Genomic DNA, 14,790 nt, shown 5'->3' on the forward strand with positions numbered 1-14,790 from the left:
AACTGAAAAATAATGGATATAGTGTACGAATAACTGGATCAACTTGATGTAACCTGAAACTAACACAAAATTGTAAATCAACCATATTCCAATATAAAAGAAAATTGCAATTTAAAAAATGAGGTTGCTCCCATGGCCTTCATGGGGCCTCGATAACCTGGCCTCTATCTGCCTCCAGACCGCAGCTCCTACAACCCTCTCCCTGACTCATTCCATTCCTGCTGCTCATGAATCCTGCCATCCTTCATTTTTAGAGGACAAGCTTGTATTCAAATCATAGTAATTGATACTTAAAATGGGAATTATGAGCAAATTGTTTGTAAAAAATGTTAAGTAAATCATAAATAGCAGTGGGAAGATTAAATCAAGAATAGTTTTGCTAAAGCTCACCACGTGAGTCACAAATTATGATTTAATGATAAGTAGATGCATTTGAAGAGTTGAGAGGCTTTAAGAATAAATGATTCAAGACTAAAATGTTTCCCATATTAACTCAAATTGACATGAATAAAAATAAAATTGTACAAACAAATATAACAAAAAGCTATGACAAGCTACTGAAGCCAAAGTACGATATATAAAATACAGCCTCTGGGAAACCTGGAATTGACTATCAAGATAATCCAGGTAACTGAAGCTTCATTTTGAAATATTCATTTCCGGTTTGAGCATTTCATTTATCTGCTTTGTTATGATACTGAAATGTGGTAACATAAACATTAAAATTATTACCTTAATAAAGAGTAAATTACTAGTACCTGTCTAGGTTAACAATTTAGAACTAAATCTCTTAACATTTCATAAACGACATGATGTCCCTACTCAAAGTAAAGGATTTCTTTGGTCTAATTTTTATTTGCTGGATACAAGGCATGCTTTTAGGCTGGTTTAGATAGAGACCATAGTTTCACAGCCTGTGTATTTTTTATATTCAACTAGATTCAACATTTAGCCAGAATCAAGAATCACTCTGAACTTTCTTTCAGGAAGTCTGAGAATTATTTCTCCTTCTGGATGCTCACTTCTCCTTCTGCTTTCTCATTTTTGTACCAATACATTCTCTCTTTTAAATGATTCCATTCCTTGATTAACTCCTTGTTTCTTTTCTCCAGCATCAGACATTGTTTCTCATATTCGGCCTGAAGTTTTCTCACGATCTGCTGAAACTGGTCTTGGATGCTAAAGACCGTCTTCTCTTTACTGTCGGCTCAGTTTCGTGCATTACCCAGTTGCTGCCAGAGCAACATGTTTTCACTCTGGAGTTGAGATAATATCTCCTCTAAAGATTCCTGCTTTCCAAGGTATGTATTCACTTTGCCTTGTTCATTCTGATACATGTGTTCAATTTCCTGCTTTTGAGACTCTGATTGGCTTAGATCTCCCTGGACATGTTCTAACATCAAAGTCTTTTCTCTAAGATTCTCTCTCATGTGATACAGCTTGATTTTCAGCTTATTGAAGATACTTTCCACTGAAGATAGTTGCTGGGAAAGCATCTCATTGTTATCTTTATGATTAGCCACATCGTACTTCATTTTGTCCCGCAAGCATAACCACTCATCTCTTGCTCTCTGGAAGACAAGTTCCATATCTCTTTTTGAGGTCTGACCTTGATCATAATCATATAAGGCAGCAGCCAGTCTAGAATGGTAGGATTTCACTTCTGTTTCCAGTCTTTGTTTACTTTCTTTTTCGTTCTCCAGCTTAGATTTTAGCATTGTATTCTCAGCTCTCAGAGCATTAAGCTGGCCTGTATAGTGGGATATAGTCTTTGTTAACATTTCCTCATTCAGTTTTATTGCCTTTTGAAGATAATCATTCTTTACTTTGAGAATTTCAATGACCTTAAAATAGTTTTCTTCCTTTTCCTGGTGCTGATTTTTCAGTGCATCTATCTCCAGTCTTAGCATGGCACTTTCCTCCTGCAGCATGTGCTTTTTTGTGCAACAGGTCTTTTGTTTCTTCACAACTATCATAAACCTAAGTGAAACAAAGGAGATGTTTAGCTAGTACAGTAAAGTGACATTCCATGATTTCTTCTGAAATGAAAGACTAACTTGTATGTTTATACAATGAAAAGACTGCCCCAAATGTGTCTCCAACAGGAAAAAATAAGGTTCAATACAATCCTCAGACTTTATACAAGCAGAAATTCCCAAAGGTTCAAAAATTTAATGGAAGATAATGAATCCATGAAAGTCAAAAATAAATCCCAAGAGTATTTTCAAGAAGCTCAGAACTGGAAATGCTTCTCTGTGAACTAAAACAAACCCAGAAGTCTTAAAATAAAAGATTCATAGATCTGACTACACTTAAAAATTGCATCTGATGTGGAATATTTATATAATGGAAAACTAGTAAGCCATAAAAAAGAATGAAATAATGCTATTTACAGCAACAGGGATGGACCTAGACATTATCACCCTAAGTGATGTCAAAGACAAGTATACCATAATACTTATATGTAGAATCTAAAATGAACTTATTCACAAAACAGAAAGGGACTCACAGACACAGAAAACAAACCTATGGTGACCACAGGGGAAAGAAGAGTAGGGAAGGGATAAATTAGGATGTTGGGATTAACATATACACACTAGTAGATATAAAATAACCAACAGAGATCTACTGTACAACATAAGGAACTACACTTAATATACTGCAAGAAGAATCTGAAACGGAATATGTGTGTACACATGAGCATGTGTGTGAGTGAGTGTGTATGTGAATTAGTCACTCAGTCATGTCTAACTCTTTGGGGCCCCATAGACTATAGCCTGCCAGGCTCCTCTGTCCATGGAATTTCCCAGGCAAGACTACTGGAATGGGCAGCCATTTCCTTCTCCATGCTGCTGCTGCTACTGCTGCTAAGTCGCTTCAGTGGTGCCCGACTCTGTGCGACCCCATAGACAGAAGCCCACCAGGCTCCCCCGTCCCTGGGATTCTCCAGGCAAGAACACTGGAGTGGGTTGCCATTTCCTTCTCCAATGCATGAAAGTGAAAAGTGAAAGTGAAGTCACTCGGTCGTGTCTGACTCTTAGTGACCCCATGGACTGCAGCCTACCAGGCTCCTCTGCCCATGGGATTTTCCAAGCAAGAGTACTGGAGTGGAGTGCCATTGCCTTCTCCACCTTCTCCAGGGGATCTTCCCAACGCAAGGACTGAACCCAGGTCTCCTGCATTGCAGGCAGATTCTTTATAGTCTGAGACAGCAGGGAAGCCCCATTTATATAATATACACACACATATACATATATATCTGAATCACAGTGCTGTATACCTGAAACTAACAGAATATTGTTAATTAACTATACTTCAATAAACAACACCACTTGCTAGGTTTATAAACACTGCATTTGATACCTCCTATACATCTACTTCACAGTAAGAGCCTTAACTCTGTATAAATAGACTAAATTTTGTACAAAAAGTTTTTCCTTGAGAATATGCTGCCTTCTAACATTTTAATAGGAAATTACAAGAGTTACACCTATTGAAAACTGTACTAGGCACTTTTACAAACACTAATTAACTCACTAGCTGTAATGATTCTAGAAAGGAAAAAGTTAAAAATATGAGTAAGCTGCAGCCTTTTCTCCAGGTCTTTGGACTTTACTAGTCTTCTTACATCAAACCACATGTCTCTAGTACAAACATATCAATACAAAATAAGCTTCCTATTTCATTCATGGTACATACACTAATGGTAAATAAGCTAAAATTTAGAAAGCTCTTAGAAAACTATGAGATTATTTGCTGCTGCAATAACTTTCATTATCTCTCCATAATGTTTAAAATAGTAAGATGGGGAAAACACAATGAAAAACACTTAATAACTATCACTAAATATATATTATGCCATATCTATCACTGTTATTAAAAGTTCATTGTACTGAAATAGAACATTCACAGAGCAGAGTGCTCATTTTCTCACGAGTAGAAGAATCACATCCAAAATGTGGTCTCTAAACTGCCTATAGTTTCCTCCTTACCATTAGGGGAAGTGATAAACTAACCTAATGATCAATCGAGGAAGTGAAATTATTACCAAAACCCAGAATATCTTTAATTGGTAGCAAGAGTTTTTTTTGTTTTGTTTTGTTTTGTTTTCCCTTGGTGCGGGGGAGGCACTTTTATAACTTTATTCTAAATAAACAACTTTTTAAAGTGTTCAAAAGTGTTTTTACAACTAATGTCGTAGTTTTTACAAAATGAAAACCAGTAAATGATGTGAAAAGGTCGTTGACAGGGTATTGGTTAAAGAAATGACAGTGGAGCCAAGAATGGACTCTGATTCAGACACTGAAGCTGATGAGGTGCATGGAGTGACTGACACGTTCACTCCAAAGCAGAGGGACTTGGTTGGGTAGCACAGTCGATGGTGGACCACACATGGTCTTCCTTGCCTAAACCACAATCAGGGTGCCGGCTCCTCTGAGATAGTCACAAAAGATTTGAGATCAATTCCTATGGAAAATATTAAAGGCCTCTCCTTGGATGCCTTCGTATGTCACAACCTGACTGCTCTAGACAAATGGATTTGAATTACAAATACTACTTTCCCGAGCTCTTCCCAAGAGCTTTTCATTGTGGCAGATCTGCTGCTAGGACCTCGGGGATGGGACCCAGTCCATATTTGAGAGGGACATCGGGTGTGCAAGCAAATTTCTCTGCTGTGAGATGCCACTCAAGAACTCTGCAGAAGGAAGGACAACCAACTTCAAGAGTGTCTGGTTTCTACCAACTGCTGGAAAAAAAATTCCTGCACCTCTCAAGGACGCCAGTTAACACCTGTCCTTGAGGACTCTGCTGTGAGGGAGAATGCAGCTGGGAAATCTGGAGCCAGCTCTGAGCTGTTCATGGGCCAGGTGGACTGGAGGGCTGACGGGCACAGAGGGAGGGGGGTCCACGACCCTCAGCCACCTACCAGATTGAAGGCCAGAGGCAACTTGGTGTAAAATTATGCACGATGGTCCCTCCCAGCGCCCCTTCTCTTCTAGACCTATTCACTCATGAATGGTCTGTCAAGGCTAAAGGATTGGTTGCCTGAGGTGGGCTGAGAGCTTAACCTCCAGTTTCTACACCATTCTCAACCCTGTGGTTTCTCAGGATCTATTGTGTGAGCTACTGATGTGACCTCTTCCTCCCTCTGCTCGAAAAAGTGCACCCAGCATGTCAGGATCATACAATTCTTATTTCTGGCCTTGTTACTTTGGGAACTTTGAATTTCTTTTCTTTTGTTTTTAACAATTAACCTAAAATTTCCTATAACACTAAACAAAATGACACTAAATAAATGGTATTTTTTAAAAAGGGGATATTATAAATAATATTGATAAAATCATGTTAGAAATTTGAAATTTTTACCAAAGATTACTCTACCTTATTCAGATTATTTCTCTCAGTCTTCACTATCACTTCTACTGCTTGGAAAGTGAGTTCTAGGTGCTGTTTCACTTTAACTTCTTTACTATATTGGTCTTCTTTTCTTCTTAAATGCTCCCTCATTTTTTCATATAACATCTCGGCATTTCTTCTATTCTCTTCTTGCTTTAAAGTGAATCTGCAAAATTTAAAACTCTTCTTAGAAAATCATGAGATTATTCACTGCTGCAATAACTTTCATTCCATCTTCACAATGTTTAAAGTAGTAAATGTGGGGGGAATACAATGAAAAACACTTAAAAATGGTCACTGTTTTCAGACAAAGGGTTAAGAAAAAAACTGTATAAATTTTGTTTGCATTTTCTCTTGAGAAAAATGGCTACTTCGTGAATCTGCAGGTGGGAATGTAAAGTATATAAACTTTCCTAAGAATAGTTTATAAATATAGATTACAGACCATTTTTAAGTTCTCATACATTGACCAAATTATACGATATTATTAAGAAAATGCATTTAAAATAATTAGAAAGGTAGAAATGAATTTATAGAAAAGGTGTTCCTTGCAGTATTAAATAGAATACAAAAAAGTGAAAAACAACTGAAAGTCAGTTGCAGTTCAGTTCAGATGAGTTGCTCAGTCGTGTCCGACTCTTTGCGACCCCATGAATCGCAGCCCGCCAGGCCTCCCTGTCCATCACCAACTCCCGGAGTTCACCCAGACTCACGTCCATCAAGTAAGTGATGCTATCCAGCCATCTCATCCTTTGTCGTCCCCTTCTCCTCCTAATATGCCCCCTCCCAGCATCAGAGTCTTTTCAAATGAGTGAACTCTTGGCATGAGGTGGCCAAAGTACTGGAGTTTCAGCTTTAGCATCATTCCTTCCAAGGAAATCCCAGAGCTGATCTCCTTCAGAATGGACTGGTTGCATCTCCTTGCAATCCAAGGAACTCTCAAGAGTCTTCTCCAACACCACAGCTCAAAAGCATCAATTCTTCGGCACTCAGCCTTCTTCACAGTCCAACTCTCACATCCATACATGACCACAGGAAAAACCATAGCCTTGACTAGACGGACCTTATTTGGCAAAGTAATGTCTCTGCTTTTGAATATGCTATCTAGGTTGGTCATAACTTTCCTTCCAAGGAGTAAGTGTCTTTTAATTTCATGGCTGCAGTCACCATCTGTAGAGATTTTGGAGCCCAGAAAAATAAAGTCTGACACTGTTTCCACTGTTTCCCCATCTATTTCCCATGAAGTGATGGGTCCAGATGCCATGATCTTCATTTTCTGAATGTTGAGCTTTAAGCCAACTTTTTCACTCTCCACTTTCACCTTCATCAAGAGGCTTTTTAGCTCCTCTTCACTTCCTGCCATAAGGGTGGTGTCATCTGCATATCTGAGGTTATTGATATTTCTCCCGGCAATCTTGATTCCAGCTTGTGCTTCTTCCAGCCTGGCATTTCTCATGATGTACTCTGCATATAAGTTAAATAAGCAAGGTCACAATATACAACCTTGACATACTCCTTTTCCAATTTGGAACGAGTCTGTTGTTCCATGTCCAGTTCTAACTGTTGCTTTTGTAAATGTGTAATAAGGTTTCCATTATGGTGGGCTTCTGTATGCTCATGAAAATGATGATTTGGAAAATTATACATTAAGTTATTAGAAGCTTTCACTGTTAAGAACCTGCTATATTATTTCCAAGAATTTCACACTTCACAATACTAGTAACACTTTCTCCTCTGTAAAATCCTAGAGGATAAGTTAGTCCTTACAACACATCTATGTCTCTGCAGTATTAAAGTAAACAATAGTTCAAATATTTCTTTAAAAGCGAGGTGTACAGTACCTCAAGCTGCCGAGCTCTTGTTCCCACTCCACTTTCTGATGCTCTAACTGTGATTTCACTTCTTTGGTTTCTGACAGCTCTTTTTGTAGCCCACAAACCTCACTTTTCATTCTGTAAAATTCTCCTCTAAGTAGTTCACAGTGGCTTCTTTGGCTTCTTTGAAAATCTACTAATATTTCATGCAAAAGAATTGTATCCTGAACTTTCAACAAGCTAACAGAATCTGCATGATGAAGAAAACAAAGATAGAAACAAACAAAAAATTATGTGAGGAATTTTTGAGTATAAAGGACTGTGCCTTTCACATTCACTCATCCATGCACTGAACAAGTATTAAGGGTCTATAATGTGGAAGATATTATTCTAAGCTCTGCAAATAAAACAGATGCCCTTGGGTCTTGTTTAGCTTGAAGTCTAGTAGGAGACAAGGACAAATAAAATGATTATGAACTCATATAGATACTCTAAGAAAAGAGAGTTCTATGATCACATAACAGAACTTGACATAGACTGGGTCCAGGAAAGATTTCCCTGGGGAAGAGATGTCACACTGAGAAATGAAAGATGAGCAGGAAGTAGTAAGTAGAGTAGGGAGAACAACCCTGTGGACAGTCTCCAGCTGCCATTACATTTTTAACCAAGACAGAGTGAACAGCTACTGATTTACCTTCCTGAGTGGAGTGAGCAAAAACAGTGCCGGCAAAATACATTAAACAATGATTTTCATGACAAAGGACTTCAGGGAATGAAAGACAATGATCCTGGAAACACATGAGGTTAGCCTAAGGAATGTCTGTGCTCACTGCCTTGAGAGAATTTCCAGGCCCCAACACGGGGAGAAGGAATGGAAGCTGAGTTAGCCAGACTCCCTGATAGTAGGTGATGAAGCTGAAAGTCTGGTGAACCAAAGTGGGCAGAGATCACAGATCAGAACCGTGGAGAGGCGAGAGTGGAACAGAGAGAAAAAGGACCTTGGAGATCTGAGGAGGAGCCCCTTGGGTATTCAGCAGAGGAAGGAACAGAGCTCATCTGGGAGAAACCACCTGAGACCAGGAAGAAACCATCTGATCAGACTATAGGAACCTGTGACTGGTGCTCACTCAGTCCCAGGAATTCTATCTATTCTCATGAGCCAGGCTGGAAAATTTCTAGGTACCAGCAGAATGAACAGGGTAGTCAACAAGGTCTTGCCTCCAAGGCAGAAAATAATCAGCCCTAGCCCCAGAGCCCCTCTGGATGCACCTAACAAATCATGAGAAACAAGAGCACAGAAGGATCTCTGGAAAATTCTCAATATTTGGACACTAAATCACATGGGTCTAAATAACCCTTGGATCAAAGAGGTAATGAAAAGAGAAAGTACAAAGTATTTTGAGCTGAAGGAAAATGAAAACGTTAAGACCAGCAGACTTTAGGGAACTGACAAGCTGACTCTAGAATTCATGTAGGAAGAAGAGTGACAACTAAAACCAGATGGAACCACACAATTGTGACCTTTAACCACGCAGCAAAGAGAGGCAATGGTTGGGCTTGAAGCAAGGGGGTAGAATGATGAGACCTGAGTGTTTAAAAATAGGCAATAATTACAGTTGCTGTGCAGACCAAGGTTCTGCCAGGTGGAGTGGCAGGGAAAGAAGTCCTGGGATTATTTCAGTTACTCTAGGAGGAAAATGATGCTGACCTGACCGTGGGTGAAGGCACAGGAAAGAAGAAGAGTCAACAGAAGGTACAGTGAGTGAGAGTATCATAGGCCTGTGGCTCAGAGTATACACTCACTTTCATGTCCTTTTAATGCAAAACAAACTTCTGAGATGCACAGCACTGTAGCATATCCCTGGCTCTAGAGCTGTACTGAAAAGGTGTTCATATACACAGACAGGCTTTCCGTTAACATTTACACTGCAGTCCTACCTTTACACCCCACTTTGAGAGGTTCTACTTACAACATAGAATTCGTAAAGCATGTCACCATCCTCAGAAACAGTCTCAGACGACTGAGTTAAGTCATTCAGTTCGTTCACGTAATTAATTAGTTCTTTGACCTACACGTAAACAATACTGTTTCACAATGTCCTTAAAATATGTATAAATACACCAAGTGTACAGAGGTGATAAATCTCTGTAGCAAAACAAAAACTGACATTTCTTAAAAGAAGAGATTTTTATCAAAAGGATAACTTTATCAACAGTGTTTCTAAATGATGTGTTCAAAGTAAACTTCTCTACAACAAAGGAAGATTTTCTGTTTTACCATTATTCCTTTGACGAAGTATTTTCGACAAGGATACTATTTTTGAAAGTTTTTTTTTTTTTTTTTTTTTTTACTATACCTTCTTCTTTTCGTATGGCGTTTTCCTTGCAGGCCTAAAAGAACAAATGATTCTTTTCAGGCTAATATTAAATATTCAAAAATACAAACAATACCTTAACTTTTCTTTTGTATATAAACTCTTTGCTTTGGCAAGTAATTGTCTATAAAGGATGCAGAAATAAATAAGAGCAGCATTAAAGGACACAGAAAATATATCAGTAATATTAATAAAGTATTAAAGTTAGATCCAAGGAAAAGGGAAAACATAAAGTTACTTGTGTTGTGTGATAGGAAACAGTATACCAGTGTTTTTTTGCACCTGTTCTTTTCCATAAGAACTAACTTTTATGGCAATACGACCTATCTGGGTGGTTTTCCTTCAGTCCTTCTAAGAAAGAAATCCATTTGAATAACCAAGATATTAGCTTTTTGAGGACGTCCTATGCATTGGCTATGCATTATTAGAAACACCTGACATGTCCTAAAGGCATTTTCATCCCCACAGTCATTCTGGGAGATAGGTATAGGAAGAAATGGAGCACACAAAGGCTGAGGAACTTGCCCAAGCCCACTCAGCATGTCACCAACAGACCCAGAATTCAAACCCAGGAAATCTGGCTTCAACACTGCTGTTCTAAAATATGCTGAGAAAGTAATATTGAAAAGAATTTTTAAGTAATGCGATAGCAAATGAATCTATAGTATTATTTCAGGTCTAGCTATAGCTATAAATAATAATTTCTGAATCTTAAAACATATTTCTCAAAAATTAAAAAGATTTCAGAGGTAGGCAAGCCTGCAAATCTACTGTCAATAAAGTTTTTTTTTCTGTAAAGAAATTCATCAATAGGCATTCATTCACACATTCTGCTGTTTCTTCATGCATCTGACATACATGTATTAAGCACACAATATGTGTTAATGACACGCTTAGTAAAGGAAGCAAGGGTTTTGTCATTTAGATCTTTATCATGCAAAAGGAATAATTTGTGAAAGACTGCTAATAATGTTTTTCTATTGAATATAAACAAAATCTTCCCCTTTTCCCTGGAATCTATAAACAACTATGCAGTTAATATGATGTGATGTTTCAGAGTACCTTACAAAACCATAGCTACTCATCATGTTACTATCAACTAGAATCATCAAGGAATGACCATATCCCTATTCAGTATAGCCTACATGTTTGTAAATTCACAATTATGTAATTTTTGAAAATCTGTATATGATAGAATTAACTCAAGCAATCATCTGCATATTCCATTACATAGAAATATTACACTTCAGAACCAATGAACAAGCCCTTACCATAAAACTATACATGAACACAGTAGTATGTACAATTAGTTCACCGTAATAGTTTAAAGATAATGTCATACAATCAATAAGCTTTCTAGTGTTAGAAATGCAAACAAGACTAAACTAAATAAACACGCCATATGCTGGCTCATTTGCAATAGCATGCTGCTGCTACTGCTAAGTCATTTCAGTTGTGTCTGACTCTGTGTGACCCCATAGACAGCAGCCCACCAGGCTCCCCCATCCCTGGGATTCTCCAGGCAAGAACACTGGAGTGGGTTGCCATTTCCTTCTCCAATGCATGAAAGTGAAAAGTGAAAGTGAAGTCCCTCAGCAGTGTCTGACAAATAGTGACCCATGGACTGAAGCCTACCAGGCTCCTCCATTCATGGGATTTGCCAGGCAAGAGTAATGAAGTGGGTTGCCATTGCTTTCTCCCTCCGATAGCATACATACTCTAAAAGCTCCCTTCTTAACATAGAACAAATAACACTGCGAACTCCACATTCCTCTTCAGTTACCATCCAGTTCTTCATTGCCTGTCCCAATAATATTCCCTACTGAATGTTTATGTATATTCATTACAGTCCTGCTTCCAAGGGGACTATTTACTGAAATGACTTCCAGCCAAAGGCACTGGTCCTCACCTTAACCTTTCAGCAGTGTTTGTCCACTAGAGTTGAGCAATCTCTTGTCTTGGCCTGAGCACTGTATATTGCTGCTCTATTTCCAGAAGAAGAATTCAGTGCTAATATTTCTTCCCCTACAAACAAGGAATCTGGAGAATGTACCTGTCATCACCCTGATCCACTTCCCTTACAATGCTGTCATCATTCACGTGCAGCAGACCACCAGTCAGTGAATCGGTCTTTACAAATATTAGTGCAATCACACGTTCGTCCAGTGTCCACTTGTTATCGTTCTTTTTCTTTACTTCCTTCCTGTGCACACCAGGATCACTACTTTAAAAAGTCCACAAAAAAGCCAATATTTTCCAATAATTCAACCGATAAAGAATAAAAAACTACCAATTCTTAAAAAATTCCAACTCCTAGCCATCTTAAGTCATTGATTAATTCACAAGACAGTTATAGAGTACCAACCATATGCAAGAAAACAAATTCTTCCTTCAAACACAGATATGATTATGATACAATATGATATATAAAACGACATATGAAAGTGATAAGTGAAATAAGGAAGGATTTGCAGAAAAAGTGAAGAGAGGTCATGAGAAACAGAAAAGGGAGAAAAGTATTCTACTTGGAGATTCTAATGTGAGCACAAACATCCGGCACAGGGCATCTGGGTTGTTTCCGAGGAACCTGGAAGGAACAGCACAAAATACATGGAAGAAAGTAAAGAGATGCATCTGAAAAGACACTGAGAAGAACCTCAAGGGCTACACTGCAAACCTGGAGCCCACTGGCTAAGTGCCTTGACTCTTAGACACGAGAGTCATAAGTAGATTTACACTATATGTTTTGTTTTGCTTCTAAATAAAATAGTGGTGAATTTAGGGACTTTCCTGGTAGTTCAGTGCTTAGGAGTCCACCTACCAATAAAGGGGGAAAGCGTTCCATTCCTGGTCAGGGAAGATCCCGCATGCCATGGTGCAACTAAACCGTGCTCCACAGCTACTGAAGCCAGCACCCTAGAGCCCACGCTCAGCATCAAGAGAAGCCACCACACTGAGAAGCCCAAGTGCTATGGTGGCAAAGACCCAGTGCAGCCAAAAATAAATGAAAAAGAGAATTCATAGAAAAAAGCCACACTTAATTTAGGTGGTATTTTAAATGACATGAGGCACATATACCATGAAAGAAGAAACCAAGGAAATATTTGGCCAGGGGAGGAGAGCTCACTTTTAAACCACCCACATGATGCAGTGACAGCAGCATCATGGCTGAAAGACTGATGCCTCATCGGTTCTCCTGACACCATCAGCAATTTGGCCTCCCTCTATGGACATACTCAAAGTGCTCGGAGAGAAAAACCTGCCAGCCAAGACTACTCTTTCCAGAAAAGTTGTCTTTCAGAAATGAAAGAGAAATAAAAACTGTCCCAGACAAAGCAAACCTGATGGAGTTAATCACCACTAGTCCCACCTCACGAGAAATGCTGAAAGAAGTCCTCAAACTGAAATGAAAGGATGTTCACTAGTGACAAAACAAATTTAAGTATGCAACACTGATTAAGGCAAATATGCAGTCAAATCCAGAATACTCTAATATGTAACATGGTGGTATGTTAAAAAAGGAACTCTAGTAATAAGGACAAGAGTATTAAAAATAACTATATCTCTACTAAAATATAAAATCTGTACATCACAAACATTAGCTCAAGTTAGAAATTATTTTATAGGAACATAACGAGGGATGTGCTGTTCAATATTGATATAGGATTACCTATCAGAAGCCCCATTCTGCATAGCAGGAACTCCTGGTTGCTGTTTCCTCCACTCTTTCTCTGGTGAAACAATCCACTCTCATCAGCAGCATCGCATATGTTCTCTGATACTTCCACTTTACTACTTTTGTGCTTCTTTTCTTCTTCAACGTTTAATGGAAGTTTGACACTAAGAATAATTGCTATGTGTTGATTACAAAGATCTTTGTTTTCAATTTTATTATTTGACTCAGTGCTCACCCTGAATTTAAGTGATAAAAATATTTTGTGTTTATTTAATTTTATCACTTACAAGTCACTGAAATTTTTGTAAAATCTGCTCCTTTCTGTTTGAGAAAAAGAAACAAAATTCCCCAAAATTTCAAAAATGGTTTTCTTAATAAGATGCAATTATTCATATTCAGTCTTCCCCATCTGACTGGCAGAGACAGAGAAATAAAAAGACAAAGACACAAAATCTGTCCTCTTTGGTCTTTACTACCTGGATTTTCCATTAAACAGCTGGATGTAGAGGATGTGACACCTTCGTGCCTCAGAAAGGAAACATTCTTCTCTCTGCACTAAAGCTATTCTTTCCCCTCTGCCTTTTACAATTCTTTTTTCACTTGGATCCAGGAGATAGCAAAAAAGTGACAGTGTTCACTAAATTAAATGAACCAGAGTTTACCAAAACACAAGGAGCAGAATGAAATTGAGGAGTTGTTAGTTAGTGTGGAATTCTGAAATATAAGAAATGCTTCCCAATTCCTCATTCAAAAACCATCAAACCTTACAGCGAGAGGGTATAGAAATAATTATCTAGTATTGCCCCACTATTTACCAAAAAAAGCAATAAAATTAAAAAAAAAATGTTCAAGGTTTTGTTTAAGGCCCCTAAACTGGCACTCCCTAGCATTTTATGGGACCAAAAGAGATGATACAATTCTGGAACGTTGATTGTTATGTATAACCAAATGAATTCATTAATCAGATAAGTTAAAAGCGTGACTTTGGCACAGTAACTCAATGCCTTAGTAGGGGGTAGGGCTCATCTCTCTTTTTTTTTTTTTTACAAGTGAATACATAGAGTTTTTTGTTTGTTTGTTTCTTTCTTTCTTTTTGTCTTTTGGTCTGTTGTTCAAACTCAGTCAAAGCACCTCTTACACAAAAGAGCAAACAAACAATTTTAAAAACCTATTACTGAAGAAAGAAAAATCTCATAGCATCTCAGAACTCAGTCTTCTCCTTTGTAGATAAATACTTAAATTTTTTTTTTTCTTTTTTGCTCGGGGTTTATACTACCTATGGGCTTCCTGTTGGCTCAAATATTAAAGAATCCCCCTTCAGTGTGGGAGACCTGGGTTCGATCCCTTGGTTACGAAGATCCTCTGGAGAAGGGAACAGCTAGCCACTCTGGTATTCTTTCTGGCCTGGGGAATTCCATGAGCAGAGGAACCTAGCAGGCTACAGTCCAAGGGTTCACTAAGAGTTGGACATGACTGAGCAGCTTTCACACACACAGACACACACACACAATATCTATGTAACAAAATC

At 38.2% G+C, this 14,790-nt stretch overlaps 1 pseudogene; it reads right to left on the reverse strand.

Annotated features, from left to right (window-relative positions):
* Positions 1 to 13,498, reverse strand: part of LOC104985564 — a 24,352-nt pseudogene extending 10,854 nt beyond the window's left edge.
* Positions 13,499 to 14,790: the final 1,292 nt, after the last annotated feature.

This window comes from Bison bison, unplaced genomic scaffold (assembly GCF_000754665.1).
Source record: "Bison bison bison isolate TAMUID 2011002044 unplaced genomic scaffold, Bison_UMD1.0 scf7180017845567, whole genome shotgun sequence".
NCBI classification, from domain to species: Eukaryota; Metazoa; Chordata; class Mammalia; order Artiodactyla; family Bovidae; genus Bison; species Bison bison.